The 20,240-nt window shown below is 41.8% G+C and overlaps 2 pseudogenes; one reads left to right on the top strand and one right to left on the bottom strand.

Moving 5' to 3' along the window:
- Nucleotides 1-3,426: 3,426 nt before the first annotated feature.
- LOC137297373 (proton myo-inositol cotransporter-like) lies at nucleotides 3,427-13,344 on the bottom strand (annotated as a pseudogene).
- A 4,636-nt stretch (nucleotides 13,345-17,980) lies between these two features.
- LOC137297372 (carboxypeptidase N subunit 2-like) lies at nucleotides 17,981-19,933 on the top strand (annotated as a pseudogene).
- Nucleotides 19,934-20,240: the final 307 nt, after the last annotated feature.

The raw sequence follows: 20,240 nt of genomic DNA, 5'->3' as shown, positions 1-20,240 counted from the left end.
TGAATTACATATTCTTGACTGTCTGTGACGAACAAAAATCCTCAGAGCTCAGCAACTAGAGAAATAAGATAGTTCTCGTAAATGAAGGAATGTAAGGCTATATAATGTATATATACTACACCTGGACTCGCAAAGAAATGACATTTCCAACGGTGTGAAGTGTGATTGAGTGAGAAATTGTGTTCTTCTAGCGATGTGTGACTACAGCCGTTGGCAAATGAAAATTTGTCATTGATTTGATTGCTTTCAGGTATAAAATTCCATTTATACATTTCCCTCCTTCTATGTTTATACCCATTAACAAAATCAGCTCTCACACAGCTCTCTGCTATTAAAGAGCCGTGATGAAGCAGTTGATCGTGACCTGTCATGAACCACCAACCGTACTGAATCCTTTAACAGTCTCTCTAACTACCACTATCGCCCACAATCACTACATCCAACTCAGACATCTTCTTTCACACACCATGACCGCAACATCCACGACAACTCAAATCCCTGAACTGCACCGAAACGCCGACCAGACAATGTACAATCGGCTACGGGAAGCCGGGTGAGAGTCTCCGTTTCTTCTCGGTCTTGCTGAAGGACGCTCATGTTCATACAAACGTCGGGATGAATGTTGCGCCTGTAACTGTGTCGGTGGACAGATTTGGCTGTGGAAGTGTCTTGGTGTGGGCAAGCATCCATCACAATGGCAGCTTTTGTGCACACGGCAAGTGCAATTAAAGCTCTGATAATATTGAACGGCATATATCAAGAACAATTTTAAAATTACTTAAATGCACTGTTTTCATAATATTATAGGATATTTATACATCACAAATATCCACGCAACTAGTACAGGCTGAAGGCACTGAACTGGTTCCCGATACAATCCATGCACCGATTCACCCCCAAGACAGTTCAAAGCTAACCAGTCCACCGTCCAGCCTCTACCTATAACTGTCAGTGGTGAGTATATTTGTTGAAAAGTTCATACCTTGAATGCTTTGTCGTTGAAACAACGATCGACCACCAGGAAGAACATAGACTTGTGTACACTGTTTTGAATATGACCTATCACATAGAACTCACATCATAGATTGGGTAGAAACTAATCACTGACAGTATTGAATCATTAAGTGGATCTGTATACACTACATAAGCGTTTATGTTGTCTCGGTTTAAAAGCTAAGTTAGTATCGCTTGGGGCATGTTCATTACTTGTTTTCATGTAATAGTGAAGAAATGACTTGGCAGCTTAGTGCTTTCCAAATGGCAGTGTAATGGATTTCTACTTAAAACACGACCCATAACGGTGAACGATGTACACAGCCATGTGTCACTAGCTGTTCAAGACTGTCTCAGTTTTTTGTCACTCGCGCCATGTTCAAATGCTCAATTTGAGCCAAAATAATTTTAGGCAAATTTATTGCCATCGAAAAGCAAAAACTGTTTTATTCATGAATTCAAAACTATCAAAAGGCACCGGTAATAGGTAACCCCAGCGACTGCATCTACAAGATAAACTGTGATTGCGGCAGCAGCTACATAGGTGAAACCTGCAGACCATTCAGCATCAGACTCAAAGAGCACAAAACTTCAGTAAGAAAATTAGATCTGAAATCGGCCCTCTCTGAACACATCGTCAACTATCCAAACCACTCCATCAACTGGAAAAACACCGAGATCCTGGTTTCCAACATCAGTGATTGGCGGAGAAGGAAGCTTTGGGAAGCAATCAACATCAGAAGATTAGAACCTCAGATCAATAGAGATCAAGGCGTGTACCTACCCTCTGCCTGGTGTGTCAACAAGGACTCATTGACGCTCAATCTATCAGCTGTGTAAACAACTATGTACTGTTAAAACTTTCCTCCTTTCATCTCTCCTCTGTGATTGTACATACCTAATTACATTTATGTGCTTGTATATACATCTTACCTCTCTGGCTTCATGTATACCTGTATATATTCTGCAATGTCACCTATGTTCATTATCCACCTGACGAAGGGGCAAGAATTAGCCTTGAAACGTTGTGTTAAAAGAATTAAAGAAGTTGTCATCCATAATAGTGTCTTGTATTATCCCCACATAGATATAAGCCCATTCTGGTTGTCCCCCGCCGTGATATTGGTTGAATATTGATAAAAGCGGCGTAAAATTAAACTCACTCACTCATCAGCAGTACAGCACAACAACAGAAATTATTCGTCATTGTAATAGATTTATTGTGTATGAATAAAATGGTGGCGTTAATGAATCTGTGTATTACAACTTTATAAAACAAACCCTTTTGATAATAATGGAATGTGTCTAGATTAAGTCAAGTCCAGGAACTGACATTGATCAAAATCAGTCCATTGAAAGTGAACTTCATGTGTCCTTTTGAAGAATGATACACACAGGATAACACAGATGGGTTTTTTTCAAATTATTACTTTTTTATTCTATTTTGAGTGTGACTTATTTCGAGCTCATATGGCCCAGTCTCGAAAGACATCTCAAACGCAATACATAACTTCGGAAATTCCTCCCTCATCAAACAGACACGCTGTGATATAATGGAATATTGTCCCAGACGGCGATAGACACAAATGAGCCACCTACTGATATGATCTGCCAATAAGCAGTTAAAAGATGCCATGCTGTATGAAGTTTACTGGGTGAAATTTACAGTGTAAGGAGCACAGGCGGAAATAAAAAATTTAACATCACAACACATGAGGTGGTGTGCAGATACCGCCCGTGTGAGGCACTGATGTGTACGTGTGCTCTGCACAGTTTCAGCACGTGCATACTACATATACTAGACAGGGATGACAGCAAGGCGCTTATGTGTTACTGAACCGTTTAGGTTCTATGGACTGTCAAGTATCTGTCTATGAATGCTTCAACCTTCATACAATCTAGAAAATGATATTGATTCGGTACACACGTACACCATAGTCTCGTCTAAATTAGAACAGTAAATTAAAAAAGAGCAGAAACAGATATAAAGTACTAAAACAGAAGCATGCATATTTTCAGGATGTTTCCTGATTTTACGTAACACGATTACGAGCAAACTAAGTAACAATGCATTCCTGACCATATGCCTTTCTATGTGACGTCATGGAGCCTGTGACGTCACTCTCTTATCTGAGACGATTGTGTGAAATGAAATTTATCTTCGTTCATGAATGATTTAAGTATGAGATAAAACATATTGTATTTTCAATGGTGAAAACTGAAACTATAAGCTAGACGAGATGCCTATAAACAGCAATGAAATCTGAGCGAGATCTGAACGATGTTTTGATTTTGATGAATTTGCTGGTATGGAAAACGTGTGTAAGCACCCACACTTACTCTTTCCCATTCCAATAGTCTCTCAACACCTGTAGTAATCCACATGTACCCTGTATGTACCTTCCTGGTACCCTCATTCTACCCTTGCCCCTGCTACCCACTACATCTGGGTGTTAGTGTATGCATATTTCTCCGCGGACTGTTGACTCTGTGGCCGGTATTCGTCTCTTTTCGACGGCGTCATGAACAACATTTCCACCTCCTCTAGCGTCTTCCCTTTCGTTTCCGGCACAAACACCAGCGTGATGCGTCCATCAGGTGTTCACTATGAGTCAGTGGACGTTACAGTTATCACTGATGAGGATTTCGGTTGATGCTACTGGCGGCTATTACGTGTGGCAATAACTGCTGTTGTCTTACCGTATTTTGTTATGGTTTCAGTGAGTGTGAGGAAGGTGAAAGACACTATGAGATTACATATCCAGTTTACAGCTGTTGTCCTGGCAATGCAGGTTCCACGTGCCCAGAGGGGCAATATTTCTGAATTTATCGTCCAAGGCATTGGTCCTAAACCTGGAGAAGAAGCGTTTGAAAGCATCAATACCGACATGTAAAGTGACAATTTATGCCGACACAATGCCCGCTTGCAACAATATGTCGGTTAATCAGTTTTAGTCACAGGTTAGGTCCCTCTTGCGGAAAGTTGAAATAATGTTTACATCAATCGAAATGCATTCTCCCAGTACCAAACACAACCCACTGTTCAGAGCACTCTGATGAAAAAAAGAATGCCACGAAAAAGAGCCCTCACAAAAACGCACTCACCTGGGGCAAATCCCAGTAAAAAGAGTGTCAAACCGAGAACTGCCATCCAGGCATAGTCTGTGGGACAGTACCCGACGGTGTAGGTGAAGTTGCTGTTGGCGGTGTCATTTCGTCGACCAAAGTCGGAATCTGTCTCCTTCTGTGTATCAAAGTGAGACGGCGCAAGACAAGTGCCGCCTGGCCCTCCTGAGTTTGTTTCAAAACAATAACCACACTTGTTGTTGTTGATAAAATCCTCGCATAGACTGTGTAAAGAGAGAACAGAGGGGATTAATACATGGTGGAGACTGTCTAAAGAGAGAACAGAGGGGATTAATAAATGGTGGAGACTGTGTAAAGAGGGAACAGAGGCGATAAATACATGGTGGTGACTGTGTAAAGAGAGAACAGAGGCGATTAATACATGGTGGAGACTGTGTAAAGAGAGAACAGAGGGGATTAATACGTGATGGAGACTGTGTAAAGAGAGAACAGAGGGGATTAATACAGGTGTACAGATGGACAACATGTAAGAGAAGAGAGGTGTGCATGAATGTAGGAGTGAGTGAGTGAGTGAGTTAACATTTAACGTCACATCGGCACTATTGCAGCCATATCGTGACGAGAGCATTCTTAAAAAAGGAATGTATATGATAAAAACCTGTCGACGACGGACAGTAAAACAACTAGAAAAAATCACAATAAGAAATAAAACTAGCGTGAAAAGTTAAAACAAATATTCCTATTCAGACAATACAATATAAAAACAGGCTATATAGATCACCAACAACTGAAGGTAGATCACCATACTAGGGGCCATGGGGACTTACAGTACTTCTGCTACCTGCATGGTCCCTAGCTGGATTTACATCATCCCCTCAGCTGCTGGTGATTGTAAGCAAGATTAGCCACAAATTAAAATGACACATATTCTACGGCTAAGACAAAATGGAAGATCAAATTTCACTTCAAATGTTTTGGGACTTACGTACCCTCTCAGGAGGACAATAATTTTACAGTGCTTTAACCCCCCTCGAGGATACAGCCACTAACACTCTAAGTTACTAATTCAAACTGCCAAGCATAAAATATTTATCTATTTACAATTCATTTAGCAAATCTAATTCTTTTTAAAATGCAATAATTAAATGAGAGCTAACAGAAATAAAAAGATCCTTCAAAGTTCGTGAAATAAAATATTTATCCCTTGTGATGGAATATTCAACACAGTCAAGCAGGACATGCTTGACTGTGATTCTTTCACCACAAGGGATACAAAACGGAGGATCTTCACCTTTTAATAGATACTCGTGAGTATACCTCGTATGGCCAATGCGACATCGTCGCATAATGACCTCCTCAAATCTGGACTGACAACCCAAGTAAGTATAACCGATATAAGGTTTTATTTCATGTAATTTATTTATACCCACTTGGCTGTCCCACTTCTTCTGCATCAGATCACGGATTTAAGATCTTATTGCAACTTTATAATCTGAGTATGGAATAAGAAGTAGTGTCACAGATTTGTTGAGTGCTGCTTTAGCAGCAAGATCGGCCACTGTGTTACCAGAAATGCCAACGTGACTAGGTAACCAACAAAGAACAATGTCGCACTGGCCAGTAGCAAGATTATTGTACAATTCAATAATTTCAATTAAAAGTGGATGTTTACAAGAAATATTTTTAATAGCCTGAAGGCAAGAGAGAGAGTCTGAATAGATCATATACTGTTTATGTTTAGGGTGTCTTTGAACATATTTAAGAGCAGTTAATATGGCGTTTGCTTCTGCAGTAAAAATAGAGCTGTTATCAGGTAATCTAGAAGAGATTGTTCTGGATCCAATGACAGTGGCACAAGCTACTGCGCCACCGTCCTTGGACCCATCTGTAAATAAGGATTTGTAATTGTTATATTTACTTTTTAATTGGTGATATTCTTGCTTATATTGTAAGACATTAGTTTCTGATTTTTTAAATGATGTTAATGTTAGATCGATCTGTGGTCTAACCAGTTGCCAATGGGGTGAAGAAAGAAAACGAAAAGGTGCTATATTTTCCAGCGCAATGCCGGCAGCAGTAATAAACGGCTTAATTCTGAGTCCAAGTGGCGGAACAAGAGAAGATTTCTTGTTGTAAGCATCCTCATGAAGAGGATTGAAGACACAGTTATATGCAGGGTTTGACTGATTGGAATACAGTTTTGTGATGTACTGTAAAGTTAGTTTTATACGGCGTTGGTCAAGAGATGGCTCATCAGCCTCGACGTAGAGACTGTCAACAGGTGAAGTACTAAAGGAACCAAGACAAAGTCTTAAACCTTGGTGATGGACAGAATCAAGAAGTTTCAGGTTGCTTTTGCATGCTCCACCATATACGATGGAACCATAGTCAAGTTTAGAACGGACTAATGATCGATATAGGTGTAAGAGGGTCGCCTGATCCCCTCCCCACTTTGAGTTGGAAACAACTTTCAACAAATCGAGTGCCTTCAGGCATTTGGCTTTAAGAGATTTAATGTGCGGCAGAAAAGTTAAATGGGAGTCAAAGATTAGGCCCAAGAACTTGGCCTCCTTTACAACTTTGATGAGAGTGCCATTTAAGGTTAGCTCTGGGTCCTTATGAGGTATATATTTTCTACAGAAGTGTATACAGTTAGTTTTGGATTTAGAAAATTTAAATCCGTTTTCAAGACACCACTTATTTATTCTATTTAAACATAACTGCAGTTGTCGTTCAATTGTATGCATATTTTTACCACGACAAGAAATATTAAAATCATCCACAAAGAGTGATCCATCAATTGAATCATTTAAAACCTTAGATAAACTGTTGATTTTAATGCTAAATAAAGTGACGGATAAAATACTGCCTTGTGGAACACCCTGATCCTGATTGTAATGATCAGACAGGGTAGAACCCACTCGGACTTGAAACTGTCTGTCATTTAAAAAGTTGGAAATGAATTGAGGTAAACGACCTCGTAAACCGAAGTCATGTAAATCTCTTAAAATGCCATATTTCCACGTAGTGTCATATGCCTTCTCAAGATCAAAAAAGATAGACACAGCGTGTTGTTTATTAATTAGTGCGTTTTTAACAAATGATTCCAAACGCACGAGGTGATCGACAGTACTTCTGTTTTTACGGAAACCACATTGTATATCTGTTATAAGGTTATTTGTTTCCAAGTACCAGACAAGTCGATTATTTATCATGCGTTCCATGGTTTTGCAAACACAGCTAGTTAGTGAAATGGGCCTATAATTGGAAGGATCCGTATGATCACGCCCAGGTTTAGGAATTGGAACAATTATAGCATCACGCCATGAGGACGGAAACTTCCCAGAAGTCCAAATATTATCAAAAATATTTAAAAGGGTCTCTAAACAGGATTCTGGTAAGTGCTTCAGAAGTTGATAATGTATGTTATCAGCTCCTGTAGCAGTATCATGAGCCTGGTCAAGTGCAGTATGAAGCTCATGTATGGAAAAAGTTTCGTTGTAATCTTCCCCATTATCTGAACTGAAATTTATAGCCTTCTTTTCTTGCTGGTTTTGGTATTGTTGGAATTCAGGTACATAATTAGAAGAAGAAGAATGTTTGGCCAACGTCTCACCAAGTTTATTTGCAATATCAGATTTATTAGTCAATAACTGGTTTCCGTCTTTAAGATGGTGGATGCTACATTTGGATCCCTTACCCTTAATTTTCTGGATCATATTCCACACCTTTGATATCGGAGTACGTGAATTAAGTTTGGATACATAATTTCGCCAAGACTGGCGTTTGCTTTGCTTGAAAGTACGTCTTGCTTTAGCATTTAAAATTTTAAATTTGTCTAAATTGTGGACCATAGGATGGCGACGGAAATAATGTTCAGCTTTCTTCCGTGCCTTCCTAGCTTGTTTGCAATCATTGTTGAACCATGGTTTTCGGATGTGAGGAACTGCAGAGGACTTAGGAATACATTCGTCAGCTATGCTCTTTAGTTCATCTGAAAAGCATTTTATGGCATCAGGAATATCATGAAAAAGTTGAGGTTTGAGTTTAGCAGCACAAATAGCTTCATATAAAGACCAGTTAGCCTTTTTAAAATTCCATCTTGACGAAGGAGGAACATCAGATGGATTTACAGGATTTAAGATTGTTGGGAAGTGGTCACTTCCACAGAGGTCGTCGTGGACAGACCATTCAAATTCATTCAGTAGGTTAGAGTCAGTAATAGACAAGTCAAGAGCTGAATATGTTCCTGTGCCAGGATGTAAATATGTATGTGAACCATCATTATAAATGCATAAATCGTTATTCGAGATGAAATCTTCCAGCAATTTACCTTTGGTGTTAGTATTAGTACTACCCCAGAGTGGGTTGTGGCCATTTAAATCCCCCATGATTAAACAAGGTTTAGGTAATTGATCATAAAGAGCTTGAAGATCAGACAGTTGACAAGGTGATGTTGGCGGTATGTACAAAGAGCATAGAGTAAAAGCAACCTGTAATGTAAGTCGTACTGCAATGACTTGGAGATTTGTTTTAAGGGGTACTGTGCTATGAATAACATTGTTTCTCACCAGGATAGATGCTCCACCAGAAGCCTTATCCCCTCGAGGAGAAAAACAGTGGTATGTATTAAATTGACGGAGATCAAAATTATCTGTCTGTTTCAGATGGGTTTCCTGTAAGCACAACGCTGACGGTTTAAAATCTTGGACTAATAATTGTAAATCAGTCAAATTGGTTTTAAGTCCTCTACAGTTCCATTGTATGATAGGCGAGGATATCATTTCTTCGGAGGATGGACGGGTGATCTACCCCTCAACTTCCTTGAGGGAGACAAGCTATGTGTCCTACCATGGCTATGGTCGGACACGTCCATGTCCTCAAGGGATCCAAACTTGTTAAAGAGTTTAACAGGATTATCCGCTCCCTTCGGAGCTCTGCCACTGTGACACTTTTTGACAGTTTCAGTGGACGGGTTGTGTTTGTTTTGTGCAGTTTGTTTGACATTTTTGTCTGATTTGGCTCGTTGATCTGACTTTGATGATAGTCTCTGTGATGTAGTTGGGTCCATATTACAAGATACCGTGTCCGTTTGTAAAGAAGACATCGTTTGTGAACTTGAATTCTGTTTTTGAGGCCTCACCTGGACTTCGGCAGGTAATAAAGTAGGTGCTGATGTCCTTGTCCAAGTGTAGTCAGTTTGACAACTGACAGAGTTACATGAAAAATGTTTAGATTGGTATCCCTGAAGAGAAGCGGAAACCGCGGTGGAATATGTCTGACCAGGCTGTTCTTGTGCAAGCACAATCTTCTTTGCTTCAGCAAATGTAATCTTCTGTTCATGTTTTACTCTGGAAATTTTAGACTGCAGCTTCCAAGTTGGACAGTCCTTAGAAGATGATGGATGGTTACCAGAACAATTGACACAAACAGGGCTTTTGTTACACAGATTACCATCTTCGCAATTTCCGGCACAACGATGACACGCTGGTGGATTATGGCATGACTTGGAGCCATGACAATACTTTTGGCATTTGTAACACCTCAAGGGGTTAGGAATGAACGTCTCAACCCTGAGATGAAAGTAACCAGCCTTCAGTGATTTGGGATGGTTTGGAACGCAAAATGTCAACAGATAAGTGTTTGTTTTAATTATTTCATTATTCTTTCTGACAGTGAAACGTTTAACATCTGTCACCCCTTGGGCATGTAACTCTGTCACTATGTCAGTTTCTGTCATGTCCGAAAGGCAATGTCCAGCATCACGGACAATGCCTTTACTGGTGTTTAATGTCCTGTGTGGAGAGACCGTCACAGGGACATTTGCAAGTGACTTCGTCGAGAGCAGAATTTTGGATTGTATCTGTTTTTTGCATTCGATAAGTAAAGAACCGGAACGTAGTTTTGTAACTCCTTGTACTTCGCCTGCTAAACCTTCAATGCCCTTCGCAATGGCAAAGGGATTAAGTTTCAGAGGGCCATTATCCACTGAAGACATGATAAGGAAACGAGACCAATTGTCAGGGTTGATTAAAACTGTTGGAGCCTCATCGTCCGAAGAGAGTGAATCATCAGACTCATGCGATCGTTTTTTAAGTGGGGGTGCCATGATCATAATGGATATAATTCACCCTCCTAGCTCCCCACCCACCACGGAGTGTCAACAAGGACGATGTCACATGTCTGTGGATCTCCAACAGACGACACCAGGGATACCAGGAGGGTATACTCAAGTAGGAAAAATCTTGAAAAGATCAATCCTACCAGATTGGCCCATGAGCCATCGCCTTCTGGGCATTTAGGCTCTAGGCCTATTAAAGAAGATATATGTCAAATCGAGTGGAGTGTTTGAGAAATCAAAAGAGCCAAGGCCTAAATTTAACAATACGGTTTAAAAATATAAGTCGTGCAAATACAGATAATGCACAGGGCTCGACATGACCAGCCGATTGGTCGAACCGGGCCCATTCGACCACCCGTCTAGGTGAAGTAAGGGTCAAAGGAGTGTGTTGAGCAAAGGGAACACGATTACAGGCTCCCAATGCCCTCAACCCCCAGACTCCCGTCCTCCACCGACACAGGGCCGCAACCCACGGCAAACGGGTTGGTGAACCAAATATCCCCCCGGGTCCACAACGGGGGTGTCGGCGAGCTCTTGGCGTTACCCAGCACCCACCACGTGGAGGTGGTTCGCCACGGGTGCCTGCTCTGTGTGTGTGTATGTGTGTGACCTCTTTATAAACCTATTTACTTCCTTCTACAGAACTGTTTCTCTACTCACATGACTGTGTTGATACCACAGAGTTGCTGGTACTGCTCGATTACCTATCCTCTTACCGAAGTCTGTTCTATTTATCCTGCCATTTCTATCTTGAGAGTCCAACTGTTCATCAACACTATCCACTCAATTCTCCACTAGCTCACTGGAAAATCTTTTTCCTTTCCTATTTTTATGTACTTATCGTTTGTACTTCATTCCTACCCTCTGTTAACATTGTCAGACCCCGTCTCCAGTGAATCAGGCCTATCCTCTCTCCCTAACATCTGTAGAAAACTCTCTGTCAAATCAGCTGATACTCTCTACTCATCTACATACGACTTCTGCCTGTTCCCTACCCTAGCCTCTAGTTTCTGCCCTTACCTCCAGAGGAGTTCCTCCTATCAGTCTCGATGTTTTGTTGAATCTCGTGCAGCTCTGTGTGAACGTTATCTGTGCCTCGGATCTTCTGTAACAAGGCCCTCGCTTCGTCCAACCTGCCCTTGTCCACCAGCCAGCGGGGAGATTCGGGGAGAAAGAAGAACGCCACGAACTGGATGACCCCCGGCAGTCCTGCCAGGCCAAGCATATGTCTGTGGACTGTGTGTAATGAATGAAATCAAATGGAAAAACTAGTTCCACAATCAGAAAATTCCGACTACATCACGAACACTTGTTTCTTCATCATTATCATCAGCTTTAGTTACAGTTATTAACGATAAAATTAGAATGCGATCTTCTATCCAGTTAGTATCTGATACGGAGCATTACGTTTTAAATATTTCCGATATTTGTTGATCTAAATTTCAGTATGTAATATTTGTGTATTTGTGTGACTCCAACCTCAGCAATATTCCAGCTGTGACGGCAGTCTGAAGAAACAACCCAGTGCTTTGTACGATGAACAATTATTCAGGGTGTTGGTGTCCTATAACGCGCATGAAGACCCTATCTAAAGTGAGTGAGTGAGTTTAGTTTTACGCCGTAATCAGCAATATTCCAGCCAAATGACTGCGGTCTGTAAATAATCTAGTCTGGACCAGACAATCCAGTGATCAACAGCATGACCATCGATCTGCGCAATTGGGACCCGATGACATGCGTCAACCAAGTGAGCGAGCCTGACAACGGTTAGTCGCCTCTTAGGGCCACCATAGTCGCCTCTTATGTCAAGCATGGGTTGCTGAAGGCCTATTCTATCCCGGATCTTCAAGGGTCCCTACTCGTAAGACCAACAGAGGTTTGTCATTTCGAAGTCCTGAGTCCCCAGGATCAACATCAATGACGCATGCCGGACGTACCGCCATCCTTCTGGTTTGACGAGACTGAAAGCGCCCGCAATGAGGGCGGAGACGACGATGCCTATGGTGATGAAGAGCTGGTTCAGGGTGACAAGACGTCCACGGATGTCTGAAGGGGCAGCCTCGGCGACGTACACAGGCACCGTCACGGACGCAAACTCTGTAAATGTAACCACTAGCAACTGCTACACTGTGTGGCTGATGTCATCAAATCGACGGACTGAGGGTGTTCCTGAGAAAGGCCCAGTATACATACTCATGGAAACGCATAAGGGAATGCATGAAAGTACATGTGATCCTTTACTTATTTCTTACATTTTACTTACTAACTATAATCAGTTACTGTACAATTTGTTCACATCAGATGCTACAAACTGTCCGGGATGATCACATCTGACTCTACAATCAGTGCTTGGTGGTCACATCTGACTCTACAATCAGTGCTTGGTGGTCGCATCTGACTCTACACTCAGTGCTTGGTGGTTACATCTGACTACAATCAGTGCTTGGTGGTTACATCTGAATCTACAATCAGTGCTTGGTGGTCTGAATCTACAATACGAACAGTTTGGGCACACCTGACTCTACTATCAGTGCATTTTGGTAACATGAAATGCCACAATCAGTTGATGGTGGTCACATCAGATGGTACAATCAGTACAGTTTGGTCACATCAGATATGCTGCAACCAGTACTAATTGGTCATATCAGATGCTACAATCAGTACAATTTGGTCACATGAAATGCCTCAATCAGTTGATGGTGGTCACATCATTACAAGTCTCTCTTCACGCATACACTTCCTTAGTAACGAGTGTAACCACTGCTAGTAGCAATACTCGCCGTCTTTTCAATGTCGTCAGCCGACGAATGACGTCATTCGGATTCCACTCGTGTCTGAGTGCCTCTGCAAGTTCTTGTCGGTTCGCTAGGGCGCCGTGGTAGTCTTCTCACCTGGCGATTCGGGTGACCGTGGAAGCACTTGGGTATTCTGGGTGTTCAAGAAGTTCTTGACAATTCGCGCTGGCGTTGTTCATGCTGTAGAAGTGTTTCCTGTTCCCTATGAAGAAATGGTACTGCCACGGGTTGAAGAATGTCACCACTGTATCCCTGACCGTCCAAGTTTCCACGTATAACAAGCAATCGTGTACGTTGATCCCTTAAATTCCTCCCCATGACGACGGTATACTCGCACCCGATCATCATTATGGAACATGGTGAACGACTCGCTACCAACTGGTGCCAGTCAGTCACTTACAGTCCTTGCCATCCGTAACCTAGGACGACGTTGTTCCTGTGTCAGTGCCTATCCACCCAGAGAACGTCGAGCTCTGATGCCTGCTGCATGTAGACGTCATAGCAAGGTGCGTCGACTGATCACATGTCCTAGAGCCGTTGCCGTCGTTTCCGTTGCCGTGATGAGTCGATCCCACAGATGAAGAGTACGTAGATGGCTGTCTTCTTGCGGGGTCGTCTCACCTGGTCTGTCTAACCATGGTCTGACTTGTGTGCTACCAAACTGCCAGCAATGCTGGAACAGCCTGATGATGGTACCACGTGTACAGTTCAGTACCCTTGCATTATGACTGTTGTTTGGCTCCCATCAGTCTCATACCTCTTTGAATGGCATAAGCCACCCTTAGAGAGCCTATCTCTTTTCACCTTTACTATTCTTGAAATACAGACCTTTTACAATGAAGACGTACAGCAGATATGCAATCTGTGGATACTTATTTCTGCGTGTGAGATTGTGGGAGCGTGTTCGTGTATGGCATATGTACTCTTATTAAATACGAACCAAGGGGTACTTGGAAATCGGATGTGATGATTTGTGCACGGCGACCACGATACTTTTCGTCTTGAAAGAAAAAGGCCGAGCACACAACCAAGGATGCCAGTATAGCCATAACCGATCTGTTGCCAGATCTATCAAGATTTGTGGTTGGCTTGAGGTTCGCTTTAACACCACGACCTATGAAAGAGGGACAAAACGTATGGGGACTGATCTGAAAACATAATCTGAATTCTTCTCAATGGTACCAAACCTTAAAAGCGTCTCCGACACTCCAAAATTACACGAATGGGACAAGCACACTATTTCTGCATTTTCCTCAGGAAATGATAGTTGAAAGGACTATTCAATAATCTAAGCAGGAAACACTGAAATATCCACTTTGAATTACATATTCTTGACTGTCTGTGACGAACAAAAATCCTCAGAGCTCAGCAACTAGAGAAATAAGATAGTTCTCGTAAATGAAGGAATGTAAGGCTATATAATGTATATATACTACACCTGGACTCGCAAAGAAATGACATTTCCAACGGTGTGAAGTGTGATTGAGTGAGAAATTGTGTTCTTCTAGCGATGTGTGACTACAGCCGTTGGCAAATGAAAATTTGTCATTGATTTGATTGCTTTCAGGTATAAAATTCCATTTATACATTTCCCTCCTTCTATGTTTATACCCATTAACAAAATCAGCTCTCACACAGCTCTCTGCTATTAAAGAGCCGTGATGAAGCAGTTGATCGTGACCTGTCATGAACCACCAACCGTACTGAATCCTTTAACAGTCTCTCTAACTACCACTATCGCCCACAATCACTACATCCAACTCAGACATCTTCTTTCACACACCATGACCGCAACATCCACGACAACTCAAATCCCTGAACTGCACCGAAACGCCGACCAGACAATGTACAATCGGCTACGGGAAGCCGGGTGAGAGTCTCCGTTTCTTCTCGGTCTTGCTGAAGGACGCTCATGTTCATACAAACGTCGGGATGAATGTTGCGCCTGTAACTGTGTCGGTGGACAGATTTGGCTGTGGAAGTGTCTTGGTGTGGGCAAGCATCCATCACAATGGCAGCTTTTGTGCACACGGCAAGTGCATTGAAGAAAAGTTCACTATAGAGAAGAGATCTTGCAACGTCACGTCCTTCTCTGATCAAGTGGCTTTAATAACCCTCTCTGCTTTTACCAAACAATTTCTGGATATCTTGTATTGGGACTTTGTAAAGTGGTGAATTTACTGTAACTAAGCAATAAATATACTCCAAGACATTATGTTTAGTTTCTTTGTCCGAGAGTATACAATTTGGGAAAACATGGACAATAATATTGCAATTAAGAAGCTGTCTATCCATAAATAGTTGTTGCTCTTCATTCCAGCTTCTAAATGTCACTCACAGAAGAGATTTAATAAGGTCATGGGAAGTGTTCCAATTTAATTTGTTCACTTGGTGACAATCTGCATGGTACATATGTCAAAATCAGGGTTCCACATCTGGAAAGAGCTCCGTCCGTACCCCTTCTTTTTACATAGAATATTTCCACCTTCCCTGGTGTAATATTCCAATAGTGAAATAACTTCAGTGATTGTTTTGGATTTTTTTATGCCCGTTCTAGTTTACTTAATGTTTATTTAGGGTGAGGTATGCATGTCAGTTTGTAATATTGGCTTTTGATAGGGATGGGGGATACGGGTGGAACTCTTCCTAAAGTGAAAGTACAAAGGCAAGCACGATGTTGTGAACGTTGATGTGTCGAGCGTACGGTTTTCTCGATGTACAGATTTGGTCCCTGCTTATTGCTTCTCTACTGACCACGTTTGGTTGTGTCGCAATCCAGTTTCATATTTTCTGGCCCTTCAGCGTTTGACTGACAGTTGTACCGTTAACAGACGACAAATGTAAACCGAACAAATACAAAGACGATTAGCAGAGAAGTGATATGTGGGCACCAAGGGGACAGTCCGATACTTTGTACATGTAGGTGGCTGCCACGTGCAGGTTCGGGTTACAGGTTACAGCGCCACATCAACCCGCTTCGGGTTAGATCGAGACCCGTGAAGAGGTAGAATAGGCCTTCAGCAACCCATGCTGGCCGTAAAAGGCGACCATGCGTGTCATAAGAGGCGACTAACGGGATCGGATGGTCACGCTCGCTGACTTGGTTGACACATGTCATCGGTTCCCAAATGAGCAGATGTTGTTGATCACTGGATTGTCCGGTCCAGATTCGATTATTTACAGACCGCCGCCATATAGCTGGAATATTGCTGAGTGCGGCATAAAACTAAACTCACTCACTCGGGTTGGATCGTGCACCGCTTACTGCTTGAGCTCCCAACTCACACACAGTCATCTCTTCAGTGTTCACCTCTGTATTGATGCTGATCTTATGCGGAGGATATATAATGATAAGGAGGATACTAATGATAAGGAAGAAATTGCGAAACGAAACTTTCCAAATGCTACATCCAAGAAATGTTGTTACACACTGCTCACAATAGTAAGAAACCCGTCGACGTCGTTACCACATATCTATCACGTTCACACAAACCTGTATGATAAACAACGAGCCACGCTCTGGATTCTCTCGAGGAGATGCGTTACCAACTATCGTATCCTAGGAGTTTTCCTGTTAAAGTTACACATTCTAATGACCCGGGAACCGACATTGATTAAAATAGAACTGCTGTAAGCTGTGAAATCGTATGTATCTACTGCACCGTATGTAAACTAGCGGACAAAAGAAATGCCAGTTAGGGTTCGGGCTTGCATCAGTGCTAGAGGTGGCCACATCCGACAGTGGATAATATGTGCTGTCCTAAAAGCTCACAGTCGATTCTGCATTGGTTATCGAATACTGGGTAGTGAACCCCAGTGTCATTCATGTGATCTTAAATCACTAGCTGCGCCGTTTTTCTTGTTATCCATTAAATACTTTTCTGAAAGACTGATTTTTGCATTTCATTTCATTCATGTTTATCAGAGGCAGTCAACAATGGTGACTACCGAACACTGACAGAAAATTATACGTTTCATGTGTGTGGTATAGCTGGCTAATCATAACCTGGCTAATCATAACCTGACTAATCATAACCTGACTAATCATAACCTGGCTAATCATAACCTGACTAATCATAGCCTGACTAATCATAACCTGACTAATCATAACCTGACTAATCATAACCTGACTAATCATAACCTGGCTAATCATAACCTGACTAATCATAACCTGGCTAATCATAACCTGACTAATCATAACCTGACTAATCATAGCCTGACTAATCATAACCTGGCTAATCATAACCTGACTAATCATAGCCTGACTAATCATAACCTGACTAATCATAACCTGGCTAATCATAACCTGACTAATCATAACCTGGCTAATCATAACCTGACTAATCATAACCTGACTAATCATAGCCTGACTAATCATAACCTGGCTAATCATAACCTGACTAATCATAACCTGAGTAATCATAACCTGACTAATCATAACCTGGCTAATCATAACCTGACTAATCATAGCCTGACTAATCATAACCTGACTAATCATAACCTGACTAATCATAACCTGACTAATCATAACCTGGCTAATCATAACCTGGCTAATCATAACCTGACTAATCATAGCCTGACTAATCATAACCTGGCTAATCATAACCTGACTAATCATAGCCTGACTAATCATAACCTGACTAATCATAGCCTGACTAATCATAACCTGACTAATCATAACCTGACTAATCATAGCCTGACTAATCATAACCTGACTAATCATAACCTGACTAATCATAGCCTGACTAATCATAACCTGACTAATCATAACCTGACTAATCATAGCCTCACTAATCATAACCTGACTAATCATAACCTGGCTAATCATAACCTGACTAATCATAACCTGACTACCTATTGTCGAAACATTCGTAGCCCTACGAACTTCTTAGGCCCTTTCTTAACACACTGGCTACGGTCAAAGTTAAGGATACTTAGGGTTACGAACGTTTCGAGAATAAGGGACCTGGAACTTGTTACAACCATGCCTTCTGTCATCCACAGGTTCCAGTATGGGATATTCCACATACTGTTGCGGTTGTTGCGGTCATTCCGTGTGATGGTATGTTTCGGTGTATTTACCAACTCCGACACGATGCGTGTCTGATGTAGCAGGTCAGACGCATGGACTAGTGGGAAGCATGGCGCATTCTGCTTCCTGCACATCTGTGAGTGTTTGGGGTAGTTGGCTAACTGCGGGTTTGGTCATCTGACGTTTATTCCAACTTTATATGACAACATTACTAAGTTGAACTTCACAGACAACAGCTCACGTGAAATATCAAGGGCTGCATTCACCAACATCACTGTTGGTACTGTTGGTACAGGATATCCTGTCTCTTGCTTGGAACAGAACAAGGAACATTTCTGAGGACGCTTTATCTGTGCTGCGTGAGCTGAAACACTTGGATCTCACAGGATCATTATCTTCTTACTTCGACAGATCTAGCGACGTCGGTTCTTGGTCTCGATAACATACCTCTCCAAAGTCTAACATTACGTGGCATGATGTTGAAGCAAACTTTAGCAGAAATGTTTCATAGAATGGGAAGTAACGTCCTCAAGTATCTGGTCCTAGAGAAAAATCATTTAACCAAGAATCGTTTTCAGTACTCAGGAATATACGTGCTATAGAATTAGGGGTTAACAACATAATGTCTTTGAAGTGGGGCCATTCGCCGCATCTCAGTAGTCTATCGCATCCTGGCAACAGAATCACAGAGGTTCCGTCCTTTTGTGGTTTCAACTCGAGCTTTTATCCTATGTTAAAGAGATTGTACTTAGACCACAACCTTTTGACGGAAATAAGGCCACATATGTTCAGATGTTTACCATACATCAACTTTTTAGGGCTCAGTTATAACCATGTAACAGGGATTGAAACTAATACCTTTTCCGAATTATCCAGACTCAAAACTATCTTCCTACTAAATCTTAAAGCATCGACATTTTTCATCAAGCATTATGCCTTCAATAATAGCAATATCCAACGCATCAGTATGACAGGAACTAGGTTTGTATACCGCCTGAATAGCGTTCATCTGGATGAAAAGCTTGGACTTATAATTCGGTGACATGTACGGTGTCAGTGGAAGCTTCTTCATGCAGTTATTCAAGGATCTTCGAGGACTAGAAAGTTTGTCTTTTGGTGGCTCTCGTGTCAGTTTCAGATGCTATTCCGGTAAAGCTCCACAATCTAGTTTACCTGAGACTTTTTAACAACCGACTTATCTTCTTACACAAAGGCCTCTTTCAAAACTTAACGAAATTTACACATTTCTATGTTGATGGTAACAAAAAGAAAACAATTCCCAAGGAACTACAGGACAACATTAACAAGTGTAAATCTGGCCAACAACCCATTTTCTTGCACTTGTTCCATTCGTTGGCTCCTCTCGTGGGTTAATCGGGAAAGTTTCAGCAATTCCCATATTTCTACAAATGCAGTTCTCCTGGGGACTACTTGCATAAATCGTTGAAAGAAGTTTCCTTCTCGGAACAATTCTGTTTGTTGGAGAGAACAGTTTACATTGCTGTTCTTGGGGGAACCGTACCATTGATCATATCGTGTTCATGGTGTGCGCGCTGTTGTACAGATGGCGTTGGCACTTACGGTACTACATGTACTTGTTTCGACGTCATGATCAACGAATACTGGACGAACAACGTCACACCTACGACGGCTATGTGGTGTGCTCTCCTGATGGCACAACATGGATCATTCAACATATGCTTCCAAACCTTGAGGAAACACATGACCTTGCTCTGTGTGCACGAGAGAGATTTCGATGTTGGAGGTGCGATTGTTGACAACATTGTGGAAAGTGTGGACGACAGCAGGGAGGTTCTGTTTGTCCTGTCTCTAAACTCGATCCAAAGTGAATGGTGCCAGTTTTCCACCTCCTATGCTCACAGAAAATCTGATTGTGATACTTAAAGAGGAGATCCCAAGTAGGTTTGTGTCTAGTAGCATCCGGGTCCTGCTGGATCCGCAGACGTACATAGTGTGGCCGGCAGACGATCAAGATGTGGACGCTAGGGAACTCTTCTGGCAGAGAGTAGCAGCTCGGGTGAAGGGAAAAGTGTGATACAAAACAGACAGTTTCTATACTGGGGTTGGTACATTGAAGTCCGTTTTTGTATGTACAGTTCCATGGCAGTTTGACAATGCAGAAGGTAAGTGCTGAACGTAGTCTTACACTGCTCCCAATCATGACGTGTAGTTAATGTGACAAGTGGACCTC

This window comes from Haliotis asinina, chromosome 9 (assembly GCF_037392515.1).
Source record: "Haliotis asinina isolate JCU_RB_2024 chromosome 9, JCU_Hal_asi_v2, whole genome shotgun sequence".
Lineage (NCBI taxonomy): Eukaryota > Metazoa > Mollusca > Gastropoda > Lepetellida > Haliotidae > Haliotis > Haliotis asinina.
Note: the sequence above shows the minus strand (reverse complement) of the source record. Positions and strands in the feature narration are given on the sequence as shown.